Here is a 27,586-nt window from a genome sequence, read left to right as displayed (position 1 = left end):
AAAACTAGGCGACCTACCGTAATAGGGTCAAGACCTTATTTAGGAACTAGTTCGTGCGCTATCCAAATATCCATGTTTCAGAATTCTGCCATACTTCTGCAACAATTTTTATACAGGCATTTGGTGAGTACTTCAAATTATATGCACATAGCCAAAGTTCCTCTCTAAAAATTATTGCATGTTTACTCTAGATTCTGAAATATTGTATTTTTGGATAACGCACATATTAGTTTCTAAGTGAAGTCTTAACCCGATTATGATAGGTAGGGATGCGCACGAGACAAGATTTGAGGCTTTCTCGTCTCGAAAATGTGCTGTAAAAGTGATGTCTAGACTCGAAAACTGTATTCTTTTTTATTGCAAGAGCTGTGTCTCGACTCGAAATTTGTCAGGAAAATTCTGTCTCGACTCGTCTCGTGCGCATCCCTAACGATAGTTGTACAGCTATGAACCCTTAAAGCCCCGGATCCAGGATATGATCAAGGGAGCGACTAAATCACAGTTTGCCGCTTTATCCAGTGTAAAGCAGGATTGAAGCCTATTTTATCCAGTGTATACCTGAGTGTCAAGACGGCTGTAGCTCTCCTTGGATCCGCACCTGTATAATAATAATATATATATATAAAACTGTTTCTGAGTGATTAGTTTCTTCAAAACTATTTTTAATTATATGTGAAGAGTTTTGAGACATTCGAGTCTAATCAAAATTTTTTACGAGCAGTCTCGATTCGACTCGAATTTTACAAATTGTGTCTCGACTCGTGCGCATTCCTACTTCTCGGTTCGGTTCGATATTGAATAAGCTGTGAGCCAAGCCGCACAAGTCGTTGACAACCGTAGACCCAGGCAGAACAGTTTTAAACGTATTTGCCTGGCACGCTATAATTTTTAACAATTTTTGGCCCAAGCACGAATACTTGATCCTCCGGAACTCAAACCCAGAACCTCGTGACGATGTCCTTGTGTCCTAGATTTCACGACTACCGAAATAGGCAGTCAACTAGTTTTTAGTATTTAGATGCAAACCGCCTATCTTTCAAGCTTAATTACAGAATTTAATAATAATAATAATAATAATAATAATAATAATAATAATAATAATAATAATAATAATAATAATAATAATAATAATAAGTTGTAGTGGAAGTAGCAACATTGACAATAATTATATTGTTTATGCAGAATAAGTGAAAAAGATCTTGAAACTACACACAAGATTTGGCTCGATTTGGCTCGATTCGGCTCGAAACTAGTTTCCAAATTCGAGTCGAGTTTCGAGTCGAGTCGGAAGAAATTTTTCAAGTTGAGTTCCCGAGTCGAGCTAAAAGATGTCTGTTTCGAGTCGAATCAAGTTTTAAAAAAACTCGCTCGAACTCGCTCGTGCCCATCCCTAACCACTGTCCCTGAGTGCAGTAGGTCTAGTAATGTCAGAAATCAGGCTCAGGCCACGAAGCTCAAGGAATGTGGTCCTGACGTTATGAGCTCAGGTCCCTTCTATTCACCTATTAAAGATGAAGTTATTGGACGGCGTTGGCGACATTTCAAAGGTTTTGATTCGTTGAGCACAATGGTGATATCAGAAATCGATCCCTAAACTTGAACCTCAAGAAACTGGGTCCGGAAGTTTTAGACACGAGTCCTTTCTATTTCCCTTTTAAACATGGGGTTGTTGGACGCGGATGGTAACATTGGAAAGATCCTAGTAGTTTGAGGTTAGCGTAATGTCCAAAATCGGTTTCTGGCCTCAAAGCCCCAAAAATGTGGTTCCGAATTGGCTCAAAATCAATACCTGGTTGCGCAAGATAGAACAACATTTATAGCTGTATGGATGGCTTTATCTCGCATAATAAAATACTGAGACTGAACCACAGCAAAGGTTTACATCAAAACCCAAATGCTTGGGACCGAATCTTATTTCTGACCACCGCAATCCTCAAGGGACCAAGGCATCTCGAATGATTAAAGCAAGTCAATGATAAAACAGGAATTGGTGGAATGAAAAGTTGGAATAAGCACGAGTACACTGAGAAAACCAACGGATTCGATCTTGTCCACCACAAATTTACTTGACCCACCAGAGGAAGCGCGCTACCACTCAGCCACCGCTCACAATGATTAAAGAAAGTAAATGATAATAGAGGAATTGGTGGAATGAAGAGTAGGAAGAATCGGGAGTACCCTGAGAAAACCCACGGATACGATCTTGTCCATTATAAACTTACTTGGCCCATCAGAGGAAGCGCTCTACCATTGAGCCACTGCTCCTAATGGTTGAACCAAGTCAATGATAATAGAAGAATTAGTGGAATAAAATGTGGGAGGAAGCGGGAGTACTCTGACAAAACCCACAGATACGATCTCATCCACCTCAAACTTAATTGGTCCACCAGAGGATAGCGCTATACCGCGCGCAATGGTTAAAGCCAGTCAATAAAAATAGCGGAATTTGTGGAATGAAAAGTCGGAGGAAGTAGGAGTACTCTGACAAAACGCACGGATACGATCTTGTCCACCACAAACTTCTTTGACGGGGATCGAAACAATAAGGACCCCACGCACAAGAGGTAGCGCTCTACCAGTGAGCCACCATGCCCAATGATTCCAGCAAGTGAATGATAATAGAAAATTGATTGAATGAAACGTGGGAAGAAGCTGGAGTACCCTGAGAAAACCCACAGATACGATCTTCTCAACCACAAACTTACTTTGCCAACCAGAGGAAGCGCTCTACCACTGAGCAACTGCGCTCAATGATTGAAGCAAGTCAATAATAATAAAAGAATTGGTGGAATGAAATGTAGGAGGAGGCGGGAGTACCCTGAAAATCCCATGGATATGATCTTGTCTACTACAAACTTAATTGGCCCACCAGAGGAAGCGCTTTACCACTGAGCCACCGTGTCCAATGATTAATGTAGGTCAATGATAATAGAGGAATTGGTGGAATGAAAAGTGGGAATTATCGGGAGTAACCTCACAAAGCCCACGGATACGATCTTGTCCATTATAAAGTTACTTGGCACACCCCACGAAGCGCTCAACCACTGAGCCACAGCGTCCAATGATTAAAGTAAGTCAATGCTAATAATCCCAATGATTAAATCAAATCAATGATGGTAGAGAAATTGGTGGAATGAAAAGTGGGAAGGAACTGGAGTACCCTGAGTAAACCCACGAATACGATCTTGTACACCACAAACTTATTTGGCACACTACACGAAGCGCTCTACCACTGAGCCACTGCGCCCAATGACTGAAGAAAGTCAATGATAATAGAAGAATTGGTGGAATGAAATGTGGGAGGAAGCGGGAGTACCCTGAAAAACTCATGGATATGATCTTGTCCACTACAAAGTTAATTGGCCCACCAGAGGAAGCACTCTACCACTGAGCCACCGCGCGCAATGATTAAAGCCAGTCAATAATAATAGAGGAATTTGTGGAATGGAAAGTGGGAAGAAGTGAGAGTACCCTGAGAAAAACCACGGATATGATATTGTCCAGTACAAATTTCCTTGGGTGGTGATCGAAACAATAAGGACCCCACGCAAAAGAGGAAGCGCTCTACCATTGAGCTGCCGTGCAGAATGATTAAAGCAAGTCAATGATAATAGAAGAATTGATGGAGTGAAAAGTGGCAAGAAGCGGGAGTACCCTGAGAGATGCTACGGATACGATCTTGTACACCGCAAAGTTATTTGGCCGGGGATCGAAACAATAAGGACCCCAATCGCCAAAGTAAGCGATCTACCATTAACCACCGCGCCCAACAAGAACAAGAAAATTGGAAGTTACTAGGAAATATTTTAAGAAGCAATATCTTTCAATAGTAAAGACCACTGCCCGATGATCGTCTTTTAATAACTTCATGAGGGGAAAGCATTGATAAGTCCCTCTCCTATATTGTCTTTTTCAAACCACATACTTTATCCGGATATTATTCTTTATTCGTCATCCGGATGTAATCAGTTATCCGAATGTTCTATTATCCAGATATTATCCGTTATCTTAATTTTATAAATTATCCGGATAAATCCATTATCCGGACATTATCCGACATTCGGATAACATCCGTTATCCGGATCTTATCCGTCATCCGTTATCCATCATGCGGATAATATCCGTTATCTCTATATTATTCGTCATTCGCTATCCGGATATTATCCGTCATCCATTATCCTGATATCCGTTATCCGTCATCCGTTTTGTTGTCCGTCAACCGGATATTGCAAATCCGGATAAGTTTTTATCCGATATCAGTATAAAAATTATCCAGATGTTACAATCCTTAATCACCATCGCAGGAGCATACACGAGCTAAATATCTTCAAAGTCTGCTACACAAGAGCGGGGGCGGATCCAGTGGGTGATCATGGCGATTGTCTCCCAGAAAGGGAATATTTGTTATTTTATATATAAATAAAACCCATTCCAGAGTTCGGAGCTCTTAAAAGTAGCTCTAAATAGGAGTATTACCAACCACCGAGCCCCCAGAAGTCCATCGTAGATCCACCTCTGGACAAGAGAATGGGAAACACTTATTATTCACATTCAGTTTGCGCATCTCAACCAATAAACAATATTTTCTTTCACTTCTGCATTCTACTACTGCATTCTACTGAACTGTAACGCCTTTTATGTTTAAAAATAATTATTCATTTTTCAATAATTGTCAATGTTTATAAGTTCAGTAATTCACCATGAATAGAGTCAACTGGAAGTGTTTTTGTAACGAAGAAATAACATCATGAACTGTGAAATATCTTCTCACAAACTGTCGAGAGTTGAGAGTCGACAAACTTCGCTCTTTCTTTTACCGATTACCTCGAAACCGCGGTAGCCAGAATTAGCCCAGGATAGGGGACTTATATTAAGAAAATGAAAATCTTAGGAAAATGCAGTCTTTTAGTCTGAGAGAAAAAAGGAATGAAATCTCTAATTTCTAGTTCTGTTAGTCTTGCCATAATTAGCCAAGGTACCCCTGCCATAATGTAAAGGGTGGTGGTCCTAGGTAACCCTAGGTCACAGACCCCACACCAAGGTCATTGACCTTTGACCTATGACGTCACAAAGCTCGGGGTCAAAGTCCAAAGTTAGGTCACGTGTCTTCATTACTACTAACACAAATTGAATTAGCCAAGAAAGGAAAAAATCAAAGTGAATTAAACGTTTTCCACATACAGGCCTTTCGAGATTCCTGAAAGGTTGTCGTTATCACCAGTCATCCTGTTGTTTTCGCTTTGCTCCCAGAGCCGGTTTGGAATAATTTAGATTTTTTTCTTTTATGACCTAGGCCATGCACCAATATATACATATAGTATAGTATAGCACACATATTATAAACACTATCGTCGTATGTCAATATTGAAGGCTACTACTTAAAACTAAACTTGTCATTTATTCATGGACACACACACATACATGCAGGACAATGTATTGATATAGGTGATTCAGTTTAAAAAGAAACTATAATCCAAGTACAGTTGCTCAACATTTATTACGTCCATTAAGAATTTATGCATAAAGAAAATATTCAAGACATGCAATTTAATACACATATAAATGTACAATTCTCCATAGAATCTTCGATTACATCAATACGAATTTGATCTTAACAGAAAGATGAGAGAAAGACAAATAATAATAAAATAATTTAAATTTTGATAAAATAAAATGTACATTTGGAAACAAAATATATCTACATCCTATAATATTTCGTACAAAAGGAAAGAAAAGCTTAAGATGATGGTTAAGTGAGTCCATATCTCATATAAAAGGGAAAAAGCAAAAACTTAAAGCTGCTAAAAACGAGTCTCTTCTCGTAATTTCAGATGACCTTATAAATCAATCTTTCGTAAGGCACCCTTTTGGTGTCCATGTACTTAAACGCACCTTATTTAGATCTACACACATGAGATCATATTTATAAATCGTGAACAACACATATTCAGTCTGTCTCTGTAGACGTATTTGTAGACGTAGAGGCATTTTTCCAATTTTCGGGATTAAGGGAACAAAGTTTTGACACTAATTCCATGGTTTATTTACTAGCTTTAAATCACTATCGCCTTGTATCACATTAGGTGCACACATTTTTAGTTATATTCGCACAATGTATAGAAAGATGAGAATTATTTAGGTTCTAAGAGACTTCTCTTTTGTATCAAGACCATGATTACTGAGGTGGAACACTGTTCAAGTTTGAGGATTCCTAGATGATGGATGAAATTGAAATGTAATTGCACAGTAGGATTTCAGGTTTATGAACTTGTGGATAGGTTTAATAATAAATTAGGGTTAAGACTACCTGCTTAAATTCCATGCTACATGCATAATAACAGACGATGTTGATATTTACATATGTTAATTGACCATATTATGAAGATTAAAAAGAATAGCTATACTTTAGCATGCGGCGGTATACTTTAAATTCACATTTTATATTCGTCGAATTTTTCGAAACTATGGCAAACAACGACCGTTCTGGGTAGGTACCAATACCCTTTACACATATGTAACTACGTAAATCAGCATTATGCATTTTACTTTAATATCACAGTTATATTAAACACGTATTTATATCTCAAAATATATATGCTCAATTATCATTTAATCTTTCAAATCAATGACCCCGATTATTGAAATTCTAAGGTTGTAACACTTCACATAAGAAAAACCCGACCATATAACAAAATTCGACTAATTAACCGCGCATAATGATCAACATTTCTATTCTCAAACAACTTTAAAAGAATGGACATTTAAAGTGCAAGACATGTAAACACAGAAATTATATATATAAATGACTTTGAAAATGCTAGTAATGCTTATGGGCTCAAATATCTATACAACATTCTGTGGTAATCAATGGAAATAAAAGTAGAAATGATGAATAGTACAGCGGAGAATTTCAAGCGGATAATGATAAAAGAGACGATAGAAAACGTGAACTATCGCTCGCTATCGCGGTGGGTCAAATTGTGATGGAAAACGGTCCCTTTATATTTGACATCAACAAATGCCAACAAGAATCGTGTCTCGAAACATCTCAGTTGTAAAATTCACGTTCGAATGATATATGTTAAATTGTTGATATTTGACAAGTAAAACTACAAAGGGACCGAATTTAGACATATGACAATCTACAGACAAATATATTTTCATATACCGGAACAGATGGCGTACTAAATATGTAGCCTAAGATAAATATCTCCAAGCCCAACATCTAGTCTGTGCCGAGAGAGTTTTCCACAAAGTGGCTTTATGGAAATCCTATTTCGCGCCATGTCCGGCCGAGACCTTGGAGACTCCGGTTGTACCGGAAGGTCAGTGTGGATTCTTAATTTAGAATTTCTTAAAAGAGTTACGAGTAAAGTATGGACCTAGAATAAAGTCAATAAACAGAAAAATCTAACAGGGATTTGCCAAAATTTTTAAAAAAATAAATAAAATAATTTTTGTACTAGTAAGTTGTCTGCCAAATTCCTAGAAGTAGTTCTCAATCCGGAATATTGACTACATCTTGAGGTGTCATTTAATTTCAATCACTACCTAGTTCAAAATCTAAGGAACATGAAAATATTTAAGGGGGACGATCGATACCTTGGTAGGAAAATACGAGATTCTACTGTAATAAATTTAGTAGGTTATTCAATCCTATCCACTTCGTCACCTCTGTGAACAGTAATGAGCCTGGCTTAATCAGGTAACGTGGAAAAAATCAAAGTTGCAGAGTGGTATCACAAATGTAAGCTGAACACTTATATTTAAACTGTACAAAATTCAGCAAACTTCTATTCTGTTTTGTGATTACTTGAAAACTATTTGGACTCATTTGCTACATGACTGCTATTCGCATCGTCAGACCAGATGAGCAGTTAGTATGTATGGTTACTATTAAAAGTCGAACCACGAAGTGAAAATAAAATACGTCATTTTCACACGACACACTATCCTCACACAAAATTCTGACGTAATGGTCGGTGCACGAAACATTTATTATATATATAAATATATAAATACAATCATTACTTTGTGGCAAAATTACAACTGGACTCATATGCACGGGTGTCCTATTATTTATTCACACTCACTACAACACACACACACACACACACACACATATATATATATATATATATATATATATATATATATATATATATAACTATCTTAATCCCATATCTAAAAAATCTCATAGACCACGTATATATATATATATATATATATATATATATATATATATATATATATATATATATATATATGGACAGGCTACTGCAACCCTAAACTGAATTTTTGGAGGGTGAAAGAAATTTTAAAGGGAAGAACTAATCTTGAAAAACTTAGTTTGGAGAGATCACAAACCACTATGAATCCTGTCCATAACTATCAATGTTCACCAACATGGATCAAATTCCATATTTCACCAATTTTCAGATTGTTTTTAGTGTGAAATTACGCTCAGTTGAGACTCTCTGATGCTTTCTTACTATTTATTCCTTAACTAAAACAAATTGTGCCTTGATAATACTGCTTTTTCCGTTCAAAATCCAAATTTTCCGAGAGTGGAACCGACGTGGTCTTACGTCAAGCTTGTCTAAGTAGAATAACTGAAGACTCGCCATAATACTAACACGTCAGAAATATAGTTCCAATCAGAGCAAACAAGTTGGTGGCGGAAATTAAAGGGCGAATGAAATATAGTAAAAACTGGATGAAAGCGGATTTTGGGTTTATATGGGCAACTCACACGGACGAAGAGCGTTTGACTATTCTTACATTGGTGGACGATCTCAGAAATTTCTGTCCAATTTCTGACCTATGCCTTTGTATCGCATTAAAATGTATAATTTCAATAATCATCCATTTGAAATGCCCATATACAGAGTTTATAATGAAATTATATTTAAATAAAGGAATTATTCCCCGAAATATAATCCTTCCCAGATTATTCCAAAGCTCCCACATTAATTTCGGTTTGAGTAAAGAACAAATGAATTTAATACATAGATCGAAAATTATATGTTGGGAAATTTACAGTATGCGGTACGTTCGAAAATTATTGGGTTCCACCACAAAAATTTCATTACCTTGACTGTAATGGCACATTACATATTATAATAACTATCCTTGTAGTATCGAATATGTGTTAAGAATCAGAACAATAAAATTCAGTTTATTGTAAATAGTACATCTTGTTTGATATACGAGCCAGGCATTCCCGTTTGAAGTAGTTTGTTTCGTGGCAAGAAGAAAAATAATAGTGGAAACACATCCACACCTAAAGTGTCCTTTTGTATTGTAAATAAAATTATCATCATTAATGTAATTAAAGGTAACTATTCACACAAACAGTTATTACGACATATTAACAAATGCCACTTTCGGAAAAAGGTTGCTCTGAGTCTTCCATTCAGTGTTATAACGTAGAGCTGTACAGTATACTCACATTACTGTGCACTCACACATGTTTTTACTATGTACAATCATAATTATATCCATTATAATAAGGTTTACAATTGCTAGGTCATCTTTATCCATTAGATTTTTCAATTGTATTTCTTTCTCCCTAAGCTTATATGAAAGTCAAAAATATCTGCCATATAGTTTTGTCCTCCTGCAGGGATTCGAATAATCCTTTCAGCTTTCGTGCAAACATACGTGGCCGTGGACCTCTTGGGAGACTTAATACTTAGAATACGAAACCCGCCTTACACACGATCTTCCAAAATTTTTAAATCGAAGGTATAAACGAGAAATTTCATATCTTAGACAAAAGAGACCTGCATATTGTATAATGAAGTAAGATATATAATAAAAGATATTATATAAAGTGGCTAGATATTCTATTAACCCAGAGGATGTCTAGGTATGGCAGTGTCTAAGAGTACGTTATCAAATCAGAAACACGGAAACATATCCTATTAATTAAAAGGCCTTGCGTTTTTTCCACTTGAACTTTATTTCTGAGAAAAATCCAGTTCTAATTGCGTTTCACTCTAATGGCGGTTAATTCGAGTCATAATTAGATTTCGAGAAGCACGTATTAAACTATACGTCCTTATAGAGATACAGTTTCTAATATTTAGTTCATAAGCAGTAAATAGTCTTTAATTGTGATATTAATTCCATAATATTTTGGGACTGAGAACGCAACTTTGTTGCACTTACTTACACGCATTCCAGTGCAAACTTAATTCCTGAAGGCCCCTTCAGCACCTATCCAGAACTTAGATTAATGCCTATTCGTAGCATAGCGTATGAGAGCCTGGGCTACTAGATAAGGATGCAGTCTAAACTAAACTTAAAATGATAAATTTGGTTTCGGGTAGAGAAATTTCCCTCATATAGGAAAAATATGTTCCATCTTACGGAATAGGAAATTGCAAGGTGTAGATTACAAGAATAATATATATTCCATCATACGCTATCGTTCAAGATTAAGGCCTATCATCATTTATCCAGCAAGCCACACACATCATCTGCTTTTAGGGGACTTGAGCCCGAAAATATAGAGTTCGATAAGCAATATTCCTACAGCAGGTCTCGCTACAAACCATACTTATACGAGAACATAAACATCCTCAGAAAACACAAGAATTAATCAAATATCTATAATAGGAGTAGGATTCAATATATGATATAAAAATTTATATCTACATTTCTTTAAGAGACAAGAAAGAAAACCTATACGTGGGCTACCCTCTCAAATTCCTGAAATACAGACTACCATATGGAGCACTCCAAATTCCTGACTCAGAGTTATTTATCTCAGGTTTAACAAACAGCTAAATTTCTAGGTACCTCTATTATGCCACTATTCAGGCATCAGCCAGTTAAAAGCTCCGAATTGATCTTCCACTTATCCGCACGTGAAATTTCGACAAAAATGAAGATATTTCGAATGGTCTCTATTCGTATTAATAGACAAGCAGCACGAAAGGACGCTCTGTCCTCTCTTTCCAAAATATCCATAGCTAAAGTCAGAGGAGGAAACCTCCCGGCTGGGAAAGAGAAACTTTCTTCCCCTTTATTCAGCAAACTGGTTGACTATATCTGAAAATGTCAAACACTTCGGCATGTCGCAGTCTACTCTAGTGCTTCACCTTCATGAACTTGAAAACACTACTAATAGCTGCCGCATTATGGAACACGAGCTGGCCCAGCTCAGACCCAGAGGGCAGTGGATGTATGGCTGCAAGTGCTGCGAAGAACGTGTGATATGCGTTTCCTAAAACGGATTGTCACATGGGACTAAAAGTGGATCTTTTGTACGAAATCTAAATATGCAAAACGAGGCAACTTCAAGAAGTGATCATTTCGAACATGCATGGCCACTTTGCGAATGAAGCCATGTTCTTTGTGTTGTAGAACTACAAAGGGGTAATTCACTTCGAGTCCGTTATTAATCGTCGTACCATCAATATTGACCTATATTCCGAACAGTTGATGCACATGTATGTTTCACAATTCCAGAATTATCCTAAAATAACGCAAAACTACACTTCGTCACAAAATATGCCACAAAAAATGTGGGAACTTCATGACATCAAACTAATGGTACATCCGGAATATACGTAATACTGATCTTGACCTATTTCGGCCATTATGCACATTCTGAAATCACTATTCTTCACCAACGACCGGGGGTGAAAACAGCAGTGAAAGACTTTAGTGTATTTTATCTCCAAAGGCAAAACGTGGAGTTTACGTGAAGGTCGCTGCAGACAGTGCAAAACGAAGTGGTATACTTTAAATGTTAACTGGCTTTCCTTGCACAGTAACAAGTATAGACATATTATACACCAGGATATTGCAAGAATTATGATGTATCGTTATAACTGCAATATCTGGTTAATCAAAGTAGTCATCCGCTACAGCCTCACACTTTGTCACCACTCAGACAACGATATGATATAATTTCAAAAGAAGAATAACGCTTAATTTGAGGTGAATTAGGCATTATTCTTCTCAACTGTATGTTGCACGTCTTGATCATGAAGTTATTATCTACCAAGAAGTGTTAGATATGCAGAAGAGATAGTAGTCTGTAGGGGACGCGTCAAAAGAATATTGTGGGCGAGGAAAAGTTTCATACTGGAGCTCATGCAGATTGTGAGTTATTCATTGAACAAAATTGGCCATGTATTGTTGAGTAACGTGTGGACACCATGATGAGTATTGTTTGATTTTTGCCGACAAATTGGTAGTAAATTTCATGAGATTCAGGACTGTAACAATCTCAAATATTATCATCTCTACCATATGCGCTATAATAACAATATTCTGTGTAGGACGAATGTTTTATGAACACATCGTGAGCGTTGACTTCGATCCAACTACTGTCTTGTCCGCTAATAATTGTTGTAACAGATATATTTTTGGCAGAAATAATACTGGTTATTCAGTACATCCAAATAACTAGTTACTTCTAGACTGCAACCCTTATTGGCCGGTTGTCAACTCCTACGGCGCAAATGAATGCAACCTTCTTTTATCTTACACCAATTGCACAGAGCCGCAGAACAACAGTATTACCTATTACCTCTGCAATTGTCTGAACATTTTTCCGACGATCAACTTCCAAAACGTTATGGGGAGGTCATCACATCATGCTGTAGGTCGGTGCAATGCTTTGTTAGCGGTAGAAAATTACCTACACCAACGGTGTATGGTGCGTTCATTTGCCAATTCTGACCTAATGCACTTTTGATCTTTCTTGCTTCTAAATGCGCATATTTTTCCAGACTGTAAAAAGAAGCTCAGTTAAAATTGTGTGTTTTGCACGGTGTACTTTCACATCACCCTGTTCAGCAGTACACTACCTTCCGACTGTCTTGTACCTTCTTGTAGTTTGTCTGTAGTTTGCTTTCAGAATATGAACGGCATTTCTTACATCATATTAGTGGTTTTGGTTTACAAATTCGTTTCATTAGAGACGGAAATTTTTCGTTTGATTTTAGTCGGTCATTTCAATCATAACAACTCAATGTGAGTAATTTGCATTTCATAATATAATCTCCATAAGTATTTTTCACCATTTTTTGTGGTTTCGTTATCCTCTTTTCTAGTCGCTAATATCTATTATTATCCATTTCTCAGATTTGTTTGCCTGCTAAACTCAAATATTACTTTTTAGTATAATAGTGAGTTTTCTTATATTTCTTGTGGTGTATTATCGTATTATTTTGAGAAGTTCGCATAAATCCATTCTATTTGTCATGTCGCGTTATTAACACTGAACTCGTAGTCTACCTATCAACTCCCAAAATATCCGTATCCACTTACAGTGTGGTAAACAGCTTCTCAACAGCAGTTGAAATACCTAACATTGCCGTTGAAGAAGCTTCCTTTATTCTGAAGTTTCTTTCACTCTTCAAGCTTTGTGATCTTCAGATGTAGTTTACAGCTTACCATTCAATGTTCTTTCATTTTTTATATGGAATCTATGCAGAATGTATTGGATCTTCTGATTGACATGATGTAGTCAATTTCAGTTATCCTCGCACTTGAGTATTTCCATCTCCATTTTATTTTGTTCCTTAGAGAAAATCTTTTAAAGTTTAAAGTTCCACGATTATGTTCCGAGGCTAGAGAAGATGGTAGTAATGAGATGGGTGACAATCTCGGAATAAGAAAAATGGGAGAAAGCGGAAGAATCAGGAGAAAACCCACACAAGGTGTTAGTCCTTCACAAAACCAACTTGGTGAAAGTTGGAAACGAACCAGGGACTCCACGCCCCAGAGATGAGTACTCCACGACTGCACCACCCAGGCTTCAGAGAACGAGTAATATACATCTACTCGGCTCTTGCGAATTCCGCCAAAAAGCCTTCCTCTTGTTGATCCTATTGATTTTTCAATTGGATGTTTTTGTCCAATTTTAGTATTGTCTTCCCTTATAACATTTTGGTAGTTATGTTCTCTTTTATTCATCGGCTCGTTCCACTACCTCTTCTGAATGGCTTGTTGCGAGAGTTTGCAAGTGGTGTGTTGTGTCTGCCTTGAAGAAAAATACATGCCGAGGATAACTAAAAGGTATGTGGAATTGGTCGGAACAAATACCAAATGTCCTTCCTTTACCTATCAGTGGTGCAGATTGGAAACATAAATTTCTTACTGACATGTTTCTCTAATGATGAAAAAGGTGGAGGGGAAAGATTATTACTAGCATGCTTGGACTTTATTTTTGGCCAAAAACCCAGAAAATCCTTTCACTAATCATGACAGATCGCAGTAAGCGAAGATTTGTTATCTGTGGAAGACAAATTGTTACTGGCAAACGAATGTTTAAATCAAGATACCTTAAGATGTTAAGAAAACTAGAAATTATTACTGTCAACTTATTTTACTCTTGAAAAGTGACCATTGATTCTTGCAGATAATCAGAGATTTCTTTTATCATAAGAAAGATTCTAGAAGTTGTAAGGTGTGCTCAACTCAGAGGTCAGTAGCTTAAGCGAAGAATGAAGTAAATGGAAACTAATTGATTTGTGAAGATGGTGGAGTTGGAAGTTTATTTATCAACCAGAAACTGAAGAGCAATGACTTCAAGGTAGGTCGGGCTAGTCGAGTAGAAAAATTTTTCGTTAATATATATCAAGTAATAGAAAACCTTTGGAGGTAAGAAGTTGCCATTATCGACCCCCTTTTGATCAGGCATAGGTTAAGAAGTAAATCATGTCTAATACGTATATGTTAATTTGTGTCCAAAATAAATATATACCAGTGTTCAGGTTATCTATTCCATACACACAACTAAACTGTGTTTCTTTCCTTTTATGGGTTCGAATGCTTAAACATAAAAACTTATATAGCAGATGGCCCTAATCAAAGATCTAATGATATCATTTTCAAATATGATTCCAGTATAATATTACCAATATGAACAATTAATTATGTAAAAACTTATTATGATAGTAAGAATTGCAAGTTCAATGCCATTATCCATGAAAATCAAGAAATGTACATAGGTTTGCCCTTTTATTAAGTTACGAACTGAAACTATGTTGCACAAAACCTCTACGTCAGTCTACCAGTCAATAGACTACGAGATTAAAAACATTAAGAGGTATCCAGAAAAGCTTTCTTTACATGGCTTCACTGTCCTAAGAATAGGGCCCATTGAAGTTGTCATTCCTCTATTCCAATAGGAAATGGTGAGTGAATCTTAATTGTAACCGAGCAAAAACTTTAAGGGATAGCAAGAATCGTTGCAATATGGATTCAGCCTCTGAAGAACATACTCCTTATCCGCTCTTATTACTATACTAAAGCTGAAAATGGTTGAAATCAACTGCTATTTTTGGTTTCAATCATGATTGGCATATTGCAAGGTTAGTGTCATCTTTATGTTCGTCTTTCTGTACAAAATTACAGTAACATTTTATTCTATGAAACATCTTTCTAGTCTGAAACATCTAGAATTTGCGGATTGGCAGCAAATAATGAAATTCAATCACTGAATACAAGGTTTTAAAAACTTAATCTTATCAAATGCACAATCTCGTTCAAACACCTGACCTATCACGTTTCTTTGAAAGGCCCATTATTTCTCCATATTTTGAGTTATAATTTTTCTTTGTCCAAGGACGTTCATAAAAAGAGGGAAAAAGAGGTCGATTGCCCATCTTGACAATTCAAACTTCTTATCTGAATATATAGGGAAATAAAAGAACACAAGACGAATGAATATTAAATTTTCATTAGGTACGTAACACGTTAGTTGGTTCGGAACCGTAACACTGTTGTGCTCCTGTCATAAACATACGCAAATACATTGATCACTTGCTTACACATGAGCATGAGTATACCAATGTCGCAAAGTAGTTTACAGTAATTCGATAATAGTACTCGTAATGGTGAATTCTCAGAATACTCATGAAGATGATTATTCTCTTAAGTTTGTGCGTCCTTATGTTAAACTCACCTGTCAGTAAAGAACTTAGGTTATTTTTACTTCGGGAAATGCTTTTTAAGTGTTAATTTCCTCGGGCTTCCCCTTGAACGCATAATTATCGAATCCACGACGAACTTGCATACAAGATAGCACTCTGTTATCAAGTGACTGTGCTTTTATATTGTTTATTTTTTCTTAAGAATGGGTAACATTCGTTTCGTAGGGTCGGTCCCAAACATGACAACATTACTTAGTTTATTACCTCAGGCTCATACTTTGTTCTAAGATATACAAGTATATTTCAATAATTGGTAATACATAAATAGATACAAAACTTTCTTTTTAAAGAAGTCTTAGATCCTGTTACTTTTCTTATTCTTTGTGTTATTAGCTACGTCGTATACATTTGATAAATATGCATATCATCTTTATCTAAGCTATTTCTCTAGTGAGCGGCGCAGACATTTTCCCTGTACCGACGTATGACGTACAAACATGGTGATCATTGTTTTAAGCACACGGGAAGCACATTGGAATTCAATCGCAAATTTCGACTAGTTAGATTTATCGCATCAGCGAAAGAAAATATTCTCCGTATTCAGCTAGCTCTCAATTTTTTTAGAGCAGTAAAAGAAAATCAATGGAAATGTCCATTCTAGATAACAGAGTGTGTTTCCTAATTTTTATTATATGGATTATACGTGTGCAACACACGTTTTAATAACACTAATCTATTTATTAAATCTAATAAGACTACTACTTTATATGGTAATTCATAACAATAAATAATGATTTCTATTTGCAAAAAATTCTAATGAAAAGAAAATATATTAAGTATACAAATGTAGAGATATATTTGCAAAATTGAATGCCTTTGCATAACAAAATTCATATTTAAATTGTTTACTGGATAAAAGCTTGGGAAAAGTATTACAAATTTCATGTTTGTAGCAAAGTAAGTTTGACATCGTTAGTCTTGCAATTTGCAATTAATTTCTAGGAGACATTACTATTGAAAAAAGTATTAAGACCTACATCAAGTTTAGATAAAAGTTCAGGAGTGACTACTCTATATTCAAATTACAACTTCTGATTTGTGAATACCGTCTTCTTACAGAACACTATTCATTTACTGCCATCAGGTGAAATTTTACAAAAGAAACAAAAAAAAAATCAATATTTTGTGTCTCTTGAATTTCAATACTGCGACTGTTACTCAAGCTACTCTTGTATTAAAGTTAAAATCTGATAATAAAATGTATCTTTTGCGTAAAATTGTTTACTTTTAACTCGTATTAGTAAAATATCGGAATAGATAATATACAATCGAATTCATTAAGAATATAGGAGGCAAGGACAAGAAAGAATTGTTCCGAATCTGCAATGAAATATATAGAAAAGTGAATTGGCCAAAAGGTTTCCTGAAGACCATCATTTTACCGATGGTTAAGAAGTCGAACCCAGGGAGATATGATGATTTTAATCTCATATTGCATGAAACAAAAATTTTGCTTCGAATATTGAACAAAAGTTTGTATGGAACAACAAAGTAAAAGATTGAGAAGCAGTTCGGGTTCAGAGAGTTAAGAGCACAAAAGATGCAATTGGATTATTAAAGGTAATCAGTGAAAGGTTTACGGAAAAATGGAAAAATGAACTAATAAGTTTATTCATGAACTAATAAATAAGTGTTAGATTAAGGGAGTAAATGACAGAGGAGAGCGCGATTGAAAGGAGGGTTGGATTGGGATGATATCTCTCGCCACATTATTTAATATTTAACTAGAAGAGATAGTGAAAAAAGGAGCCTACATAATGAAGACGTCATTTGAGCATGATATACCAGTAGAATGATTATATGTATATGGTTAGGGAACGATATGGCGCTTGCTGTGAATCTGAACCGAAAATCAATAATAAAGTATAAAACTAAAGGAAGGGCTGTAAAGAATATTCAATGAAAATAAATGTTAGAAAGACAAAAGCCATGGTGATTGGAACGAAACAGTCAGTGTCAAATATGGAAGAAGGATGAAAGAAAATATAATAGGTGACTCCTTTTAAATACTTGGGTAGTATTATTAGCGATTATATGAAGTCGAACATGAAGTAAAAGCAATGATAGTAATAGCGAAAGAAACCTTTTGAAAGAAGGGAAGTCTATTCTCTGACATCTTGAGAAAAAGTTGAAAAAAAGACTCATGAAATGCTTTTTGTGGAATATTGTACTGTATTGTGATTAAACATGGCCATTATGCAAAAACGGTCATAAAAATTATTATTACGTAATTTAGTTATCCTATCAAAAAGAATATTGCTAAATTAGTTTCTAATAAACAAAATTCTTAACGCGCAATTGCTTACTAGTCATATAATTTATAATGGTGTTATTCTAGAATTTAAATAATATAAACATTCTGATTTTTTTTTTTTTTTTTTGAAAATTTCACATAATAATAATAAGCACATCATACTTCAAATCATGAGATAGAAGAAAGATAATTCCTATCTCTCCAGACAATATAATAATTTTATTTCTTTTCTCTTTTTCCTCTTTCTTTCTCCTTTCTTTATCTTATCTTTTGTTTTAAAGTCAATGAGCTTTGTAAATGGCTGGCAGATGTCGCTTAACTATTTTAGTCACACTAACCTAATATACATGAATCTACACCTTATTAACGTGGAATCTGAATCAGCTGAGCTCCCACTGGAAACATAATCTGCATCTTCCATGTAAAAGACGCACATGCTATCTGCATTGTCACAGAGCTCTATTATTATACTAGAAATTATAAGTATATGAGTGCAGTAATCATGCAATACATTTATATTTACATTTCAATAAACTTTGTGGATAAAATTAAACACCTGTCTTTGTTTATAAATTATTAAAATTCACAATATTTACGAGGTTTGACGAATTAAGAGTTGTTTTTATTTCCAAAGCTGTATTTTTATGGAAAATACACTTTGTGTTTGCAAAATATCACCTGATTGACTCTTGAAATAGCCCCGTCTTCCATTAGAATTGAATATTGCTGCTACAAGTGTGAAATTCCTGCCTGGGAAGAGTTGAAGCATGAAAACGTAGTTCAAAATATGATGAAAGAGCACATCGTAACATATTTCTTGTACAGGGTTAGCCTAATTTATTCGTCTGGTTTCAAAGCACAGTTGATTTATATCTATACGCTGTGCAAATACGGGTAATATATATGAAATGATAGATACCTCATCAAATTTAAAAAGCCTACCTTGTGGTTTGAGTGAGGGAAAGATGACAAGTCTTTGAAGGCACTCTACAAGATGGCGGCAATGCAGGAGACGAGTTTTGAGTGTTAGAATAAGCGAATTGTTCGTCGGTTACGAGCGTTCAGAGTACATTGGTAGGCAAATATGGAAAAGGTGCACCTGGTTAACGGAGTATTTTGCATTGATTTCGTCACTTTCGTGCGTAGTTATCTGTGTAAAGGGAAAACACGAGGCGATTGCGCGTCCCACAAGTAAACCTTACGTTTGGGTGAATCGAGTTGCTGACTGAGACATATCTGAAAAAGTAGTAAAAAATGTGGTTAGTATTTCAGTGAAGTTGTAGGTGCGAAGCTCCAGGGGTTTAGGAGATACAGCTACCAGAACATCACATGGAAGTACAGAATAGTCTTTATACAGTTGGAGGTAAAAGCTCTGTAAGACCTCTTGTAACGACAAAAGGTGAACAACAAATATATGGGTACATATTAGGACTAGGGAGAAGTCATATAGTAAGGGTATACCTGACGGCGCCCATCTTGAAATCCGCCATTTTGAATTAAGGTTAAGTTTTTAAAATAGGAATAGGGTCATGTGATACATGATTTAAGACGCAAATTTAACCAGAAGAACAATGGTGACGTTAATTTTTATTTACACGCAATTGGTAAAAAGTTACAGGGAAATTAAATATTGTTACAGCATATGTATTAGTCCTTTAGCCCACCTTGTAAATTTTGTGTTAATGATAATAATTAAATAAAAAGCAGGTGGATAAATATTAGGTCTATGGTAAGAGTTGCCTTGATGGCGGCCATGTTCAAATCCGCCATTTTGAATCAGACAAAAGCTTTAAACAAAACGCATAACAGTGACACCTTATTAATAGCAAATTTTACCATAAATCCAACGCTATAACCATTTTTGCTTTATCATTAACCAGCATTTGTTACGCCACCATTGTATTTCTGATTAACTTCTAGCCCAAGTCATCCTTTGCATTACTCTATTCCCATTTAATTTTGTGCTGGTTAATGATAAAGCAAAAATGGTTATAGCGTTGGATTTATGATAAAATTTGCTATTAATAAGGTGTCACTGTTATGCGTTTTGTTTAAAACTTTTGTCTGATTCAAAATGGCGGATTTGAACATGGCCGCCATCAAGGCAACTCTTACCATAGACCTAATATTTATCCACCTGCTTTTTATTTAATTACTATCATTAACACAAAATTTACAAGGTTGGCTAAAGGACTAATACATATGCTGTAACAATATTTAATTTCCCTGTAACTTTTTACCAATTGCGCGTAAATAAAAATTAACGTCACCATTGTTCTCCTGGTTAAATTTGCGCCTTAAATCATGTATCACATGACCCTATTCCTTTTTTGAAACCTTAATTCAAAATGGCGGATTTCAAGATGGCCGCCGTCTGGTATACTGTTACTATATGACTTCTCTCTAGTCCTAATATGTACCCATATATTTGTTATTAACTTGTTCGTCGTTACAAGAGGTCTTACAGAGATTTTACCTCCAACTGTATGAAGACTGTTCCGTACTTCCATGTGATGTTCTGGTAGCTGTATCTCCTAAACCCCTGGAGCTTCGCACCTACAACTTCACTGAAATACTAACCACATTTAGTACTACTTTCTCATATGTGTCTCAGTCAGCAACTCAATTCACCCAAGCGTAAGGTTTACTTGTCAGAGGATATTGAAAAGCGTGTGAGACAGCTTTGTGCGCAGCCCCAAAAAATCAACCGTTCGTGCAGGTCATGAACTGGACATTGTTCAGAAGACAGAACTAGACATTGTGCGAATGTTTTTCTGCAGTGTTTACATTTTCTAACCTACCATTTGCAACTGTTAAAACATCTGACTCCAGATGATTATGCCCGCCGATTGAAGGTTTGCACATGAATGCAACAAGCTATGAATGATGATGAGGACTTTACGGGGATATTGATATTCAGCGACGAGGCGGCTTTCCAATTGTGGGGAAAGGTGAATCGTCACAAAGTGAGAGTGTAGGATATTGAATTGTTGCATCTTTGTGGATTTGGAAAGCGATGTTTTGAATTACCTATGCTATAAAACTCTGAATAGTAATTTTCTGTGATGTAAAAATGAAGGATATATTTATGGCATTACTTAATTGAAACGTGAACTCAGGAAGATATCAATTAATATTAAATAAAAAGGCCAATTTTAGTTTTATGTTAGAATAAAGGCTCTAAACTAATTAAGTTGCCGAAAATATGAATGGAACTCAGTTTTGGTCCTAGATCAGACGCACTAATGTAGTTGACGAATTAAGTCCGATGGTCGCTCAGATAGGGAGGTAAATACATTCGTTGCTGTGTTGTCATATTTGATGTAGACTAAGCACTCAACATTGAAAGACTTGGCTATTTAAAGGCGTGCGTCATTATCAAAGAAGATAGATTAGGGCCGGAGAGTCAATTGAATAATAATAATAATAATAATAATAATAATAATAATAATAATAATAATAATAATAATAATAATAATAATAATGATAATAATGTTTTTAGTATTACCTATCTGCTAATCTGAAATAGAATCCAGATCTTCAACACAATTTCAGTCATCACTTTTACTATCTTCAGCGTCTCTGTTCTGTATGTTAATAATACTGTAATTGGCTCGAAAATGGCATCTCTAGCACATTGTTTGTGGTAATCGTCTTTCGAAAACTTCTCAACATGACTAACACAATCAGCCCAGGCAGCAAGATTTACCGAATCAATCACTTCGTGGGGCAACAGTTCGACATTGGATATTTTGTTGTTTTTAATCGAACGTGTTGTTTCTTTGTGCTACAAATCCCTTTACCTGTGACCACCTTGGTTATAACAACAATGGTACGGTAGCATACGAAAAACAGTGTGGCCATATTCAGCAACCCTTGTGTCTAAGTCGTTTTATATTTTTGTGGCTTATGTAATTTTACAATTGCAAGGAGTTTGCTATATGTTGAAGTCTCATCGTGGAGGATTTATTGCCTTTAATCACTTAAGTATGTCAATTTTTAGACTAGGTGCTTAGATATTTATTTAACACAACGGAGTGGTCTGTTGCATTACCCATTACAATAACAAAGTTCGGTCTCAGAAACGGCAAGAATTTTTCTAGAAACCACACCTAAACTGCCTGGAAATTCATGTCATTGTGATAGTCATCTGATGACTTGGTCTTTGAAATAAATACTAGTTTACTTTCTGCAATGAATCCAGTTTCTGCCAAACGCTTTTCTTGCGGAGCACATCCTTATCAAATCCATGCATGTCTCTCACAGGTTTTTTCCCGTTTATGGTGTTTCTCGGGAGATTCAAATTTAACATTTCCATGTTCGTTCAATGATGATCTAGCTTCGCCTGCTATTCTTCCGACAGTTTTCCGCAATTCGATCTTGATACTTGGCAACATCGATGAGAAACATTCTAGAGTCTGCTTCGCGCTCGAAAAAATCATAAACAGAATAAACAATATTTCTTGACTGAATATAGTGTAGCTATTTGTTTCTCTCTTGTCGTCTCTCAGAACTAATTGTATATCATAATATCAGACAACGCATTTATAATGCACAACAATACAACACAATATATATATTAACATAAAACGAACACCGACAACACAGAATACCTGTTCGTTCTCTGATTTCCGCTCAACTGACGCTCATTGGTGGACACTCTCACGTGAGAGCTCTGTGCTACAGCACATCGAGAGTCATTGGATTTCGTTCGTGGTGGATATTATAGAAACGTATCTTCAATTCTCAAATACCTTAATCTGCTTCCGCCCATGATTTACGAGAAATATATTTGAGAAATAGCTACTGTCATAGCCATGCCCTAACTAAAACTGAACCCACAACACCTGCGTTTCTTCATTTTATGAACGATTGAAGTTTAACACAAAGTTACTAAGTTGGTACACAGTCAGATATATGATATGTACAATTGTACTTAAGTATTTATTACCTAGAGTTGCAGTGATGTATTAAGTAAGGCGTACTTATAAACCACAAAGCTGTGATTCCGTACTCGATTGCGCAGTATTATTTTCCGTTCCGCTTATTCCTTAAACCCACTGAGAGTTTCGATTAGGTACTATTAAATGGATGCCTATAAAATGTGAGGCAAATATGAACGGAGCTTGGTGATGACGTAGTCATCACCAAAATGTAGGGGCCTACCAAAGTGAAAAGAAAAGCTTTACTTAAACATGACCCGTTGGCCAACCAGGCTTTTTAGGAACGATACTAAAAATAAAAGGTAAATAATAAATAGAACAAGGGCAATAATTACGTATATTTTATTATAACTTTGTTTACTTATGTAATGACATACATATTCGAAATTTAATAGAGCAATATTAGAATTTCTGTATCTAACATTTCTGGTGCAAGAGATTCATAAGTCTAGTTGGAAGGTTTGAAATCACAATACAAACTTAATCCTTTTTCTTCTTTTTCTCCCTATTCTCAAGTTTCATCTAATACTTTTTTTCTGTCAGGGTTTCTGTGTAATTAGCTTTCAATCTAGAAACAATTACATTCGAGAGAAAATTGAGGCTAGATTTTTTTTATTGTGGGTAAGAGTAACAAAAGAGAGAAAGGTTATTTGAAGCTAAGGAAATTTAACTCTCTTTATTTTACGAAGTTTAAGTCATCAGATGAAGAAACAAAGAGGAAAAGAGAATAGTTCTAGAAAAAAGAACGTAAAAGAGGAAGGACAAGATGCTGTTGTACTTGTATATGTGTGCGTAAAAGAAAAATGGAAGGAATGAAAGGGTTTCAGTAGAAATGGGACAAAAGAAGGAACTGAAATACCCACATTTCTGTGTTGCAAGATGACCATTCCCTCAAGGGTCAAGCACTCAATGCGATGATACCACCGCTTTTACGTTATCCACAAGGAAAGAGGACTCCCGAAATAGCGAAGTGTTTTGTGAGCGTTAATCAGAATCGGCGGGCTCAAGATAGGATTCTTAATTAAAGTCTCTTTCTCCCCAGGCTGAAAGCAGAACATCTCTCTCTCTTTCTCTCTCTCTCTCTCTCTCTCTCTCTCTCTCTTAGCATCGCGACGAATAAAAAGGAAATACCCGAGATGATCCTTACTCAGAGTTAACCGTTTTCTGTCTTTTCCAAATGGTAAAAGAGAAAGAAAGATCTTTTCGCTAGTAATTATATGTACCTCCGAAAAGCCTATTCTTCTATTAATTTTGGTTATCCATCAAATCTATTTTTATCTTTTGTTTTAATATACTTTAATTTCTGGAGGTCGAACTTCACCACAACGATTTATCCATAACTAGAAATTATGTAAGGGTGTTCTTTACACTGTAAACTCAGAATCGCATATTTGCACTAATATAGTGGTGTAATTTTTGTGTTACTAAATGAATGAAACGTGAGTAAATCCCATTCTTTCGAATTTTAACAGTGTTTCTCTAAGTAGAAATTATTGTTATAATTTTTGTTCCTTGAAATGTTTATTCAATTGTTTATTTGCCTCATTTTTACTTTTGACAAAATATCCCAGGAATTCTACAGTTTACTTTAGATTACCCTTATGCTGCGTGTACAACAGGCCAATTAGGCATTAATGGCATCTACCACTAAAACTAACAAACATGCACTTTTCTCAGACTTCAACCCAGTACTTTGTTCTCGAGCATTTCTAAATTCGTGTTTCTATAACTTTTGCCTTAATTTCTGTCAGGAATCATCTCCCAAGCCTTGTCACCGCTGGTTGGAAATACACTGTATATTTTCTTTATCTCATCTTTAAATTTGATGAAAATCGTTAATTCCATCCTGAATAGTATAAGATTGTAAGCTGGAAGTTACCAAGCCCAAGTCTATAGCAGTTTGTATATTTTACTGTAAGATTGTACGCAAATTTTAATGAGAAACTAACCGAAAATTAAAATAAATGACGCCGTAGGACTTAGTGATATAATTGCTTAATTAGCCACATTGACAACATATAAATAATGTTTCGAATGAGAAAATAAGCTTCTTCGTGGCTAAGTGGTTAGCTTACGCGCCTTTGTCGTGGGAGACTTGAGTTCGATTACCGACAAGACCCCATGCTTTTCAGACTCCACGTTAAGCTGTAGGTCTACGTCTCATATAGTCTCGCTGCTGAAATGATGCTAAACTCAAAATCAAATCAACTAATCAAATCAAATGAGTAGAGCAACGTGATTATCTTTCAGAAATAAGTATGAAAGGAATTGCCCTGAAAACTAAAGATAAAGTAAATTATTTATTATATTAATTACTATATTTATATATATGTCTGAATAGTTCTCTGCCTATGTCTCAAATAATTCAATCATTGGTAACAAGGGCATTGGCTTGTAGGAATCTCCTTTTTAATGTTTCCTATATTAATATTTTTTAAAATAATATTCCACATTTATGAAAGCAGGATCTTCATTATCATGTTTATTATTATTAGTATTTATTTAATTTTTGCAAGTCTCCGTAAACCTTAATAGTTAATCATGCCGTTATTTAACTAACTTACTGATATTAGTGGGCGTAGTGATACTAATAATCAAGTTTGTTACTCATTGAAATGCATATATTTAGTAAAACTCTTATTATTATGTAAATTAAAATTATCCTAGTATTGTCGTATTCCAAATATTGGATTTTTTTTTAATTATGATAAATATTTTCAAAATTATTCACTTAGACACATTGATGATTAGTAAAAGTAGATGAATTATGTTCATAGTCTCGTATATGTTTACTTTTAATATGTTTTAATGTAACGTTGCCATGGAAACAGGCGTAATATCCCTAAATTACTGAACGTCTGGGGTTGCGACTAGGTACATCAATGATGATTTCAACGAAGAAAGTCGCACGGGATTTCTATTCCCGTACACAGTTTGCACTTTTGTGATTTTAGCGGAAGTATCATATATAATACACCGATAGTAAAGCGCGAAAGGAAGTGTTGAACTGACATTGTGGAAGAAAATCCACTAAATAAAGCAACTGAAAATATCTCCAGTCCAAAGGTACTTCTAAATTCCCTTGACCAGCGACATGACTTGTTTCATATGCTTACTGATCAGAAAATCTTAGACAACTCCGTAAGTTGAAACATTATTTAGGTTGAAAGATCCTTTAAAATTAAGGTAAAATCAGATAAAAAGTTTAGGAGGTTTAAATAAGGCAGTACTAATTATTTTTATAGACAGGAGTTGCATTTTGAGAGAGTTCCTTCGTGTCTAAACGGTTAGCGTACGCGCCTTTGGTGTGGGGGACCCGGGTTCGTTTCCCGGCGGAAGGTCATATGGTTCGGATTCCTTGTTAATCAGTAGGTCCATGCCTCATATTGCCTCGCTGCTAATAGGGAAGTTAAACTCAAAATCAACTCAACTTGAATTTTGAGAGCATGGAGAAGGTAACGAACATGATTTATTCATAGTTTTATTTTAGTTCCTCCTTCCACAGAGTGAAATGGTTATATATCTGAGCACTGCATAATATTTTACTAGATATATAAATTATTGATATTTTGGACAGAGTGCCAGAATCTTCGTGCATAAAAATAGATTTCTTTTCTATTCCATGACCTCAAACTTACAGTATTCACAAAATTCTTCACACCAGTCTTGTTTTGGAAAATACATAATACTTGTAATACTTATTATTGCATGTAAGTAGCAGATCAATGGACCACATACAGTTTAATGGATACTTTTTTAAAAATTGTTCTTTGCCGTTGTTTACAAAAATGTTTGAATATGATTATCTTCCTATTTTGATTTTTGGTGTAAATGCATGCTTATGTTTTAGAACAATTGTTATAAATAATACGATCATTATTATTATAGGCGTAAGTAACGGAAGGTGAATTTTATGAATAACACAAGAAATTTCTATTAGGATAAAGCAGCGTTTCCCAACCTTTTTCAACTTGCGGCACATTACGGATGTTACTTGGATTCTCGCGGCACACTTATAGATATTATTATTGGTAAATATAAAACACAGTGGTATTTTTTCTGTGATTATTGATCTCCTTCTCACAGAGAAGAAAGCTCTATCATTGGTTTTTTCTCGTGGTAAATCATTATGCTTATATTTCATTCTAATTTAAAAATAGAAAACAATTGCAATGAAATATTGGACTCAGGTTTTTAAAAATACGCTTTCGTTTTAAAAACTGTATCCAATCTTTTACTAAGAAGAAAGATCACTAAATAACGAACGAACAAACAAATCTCTTTTACTTTTAAAACTCAAATGTAGGTAATTTGTCGAAAGGATTGAATGTTATTTTAAATTTTCAAGTTACAAAATAGTCTGCAACAATAAAGAAGCAATAATGGTCATAACAATGATAAGAAATACTTTTTTCAACATTAGAAATGTA

Source organism: Thermobia domestica, chromosome 2 (assembly GCF_964235325.1).
Source record: "Thermobia domestica chromosome 2, izTheDome1.hap1.1, whole genome shotgun sequence".
Lineage (NCBI taxonomy): Eukaryota > Metazoa > Arthropoda > Insecta > Zygentoma > Lepismatidae > Thermobia > Thermobia domestica.
Note: the sequence above shows the minus strand (reverse complement) of the source record.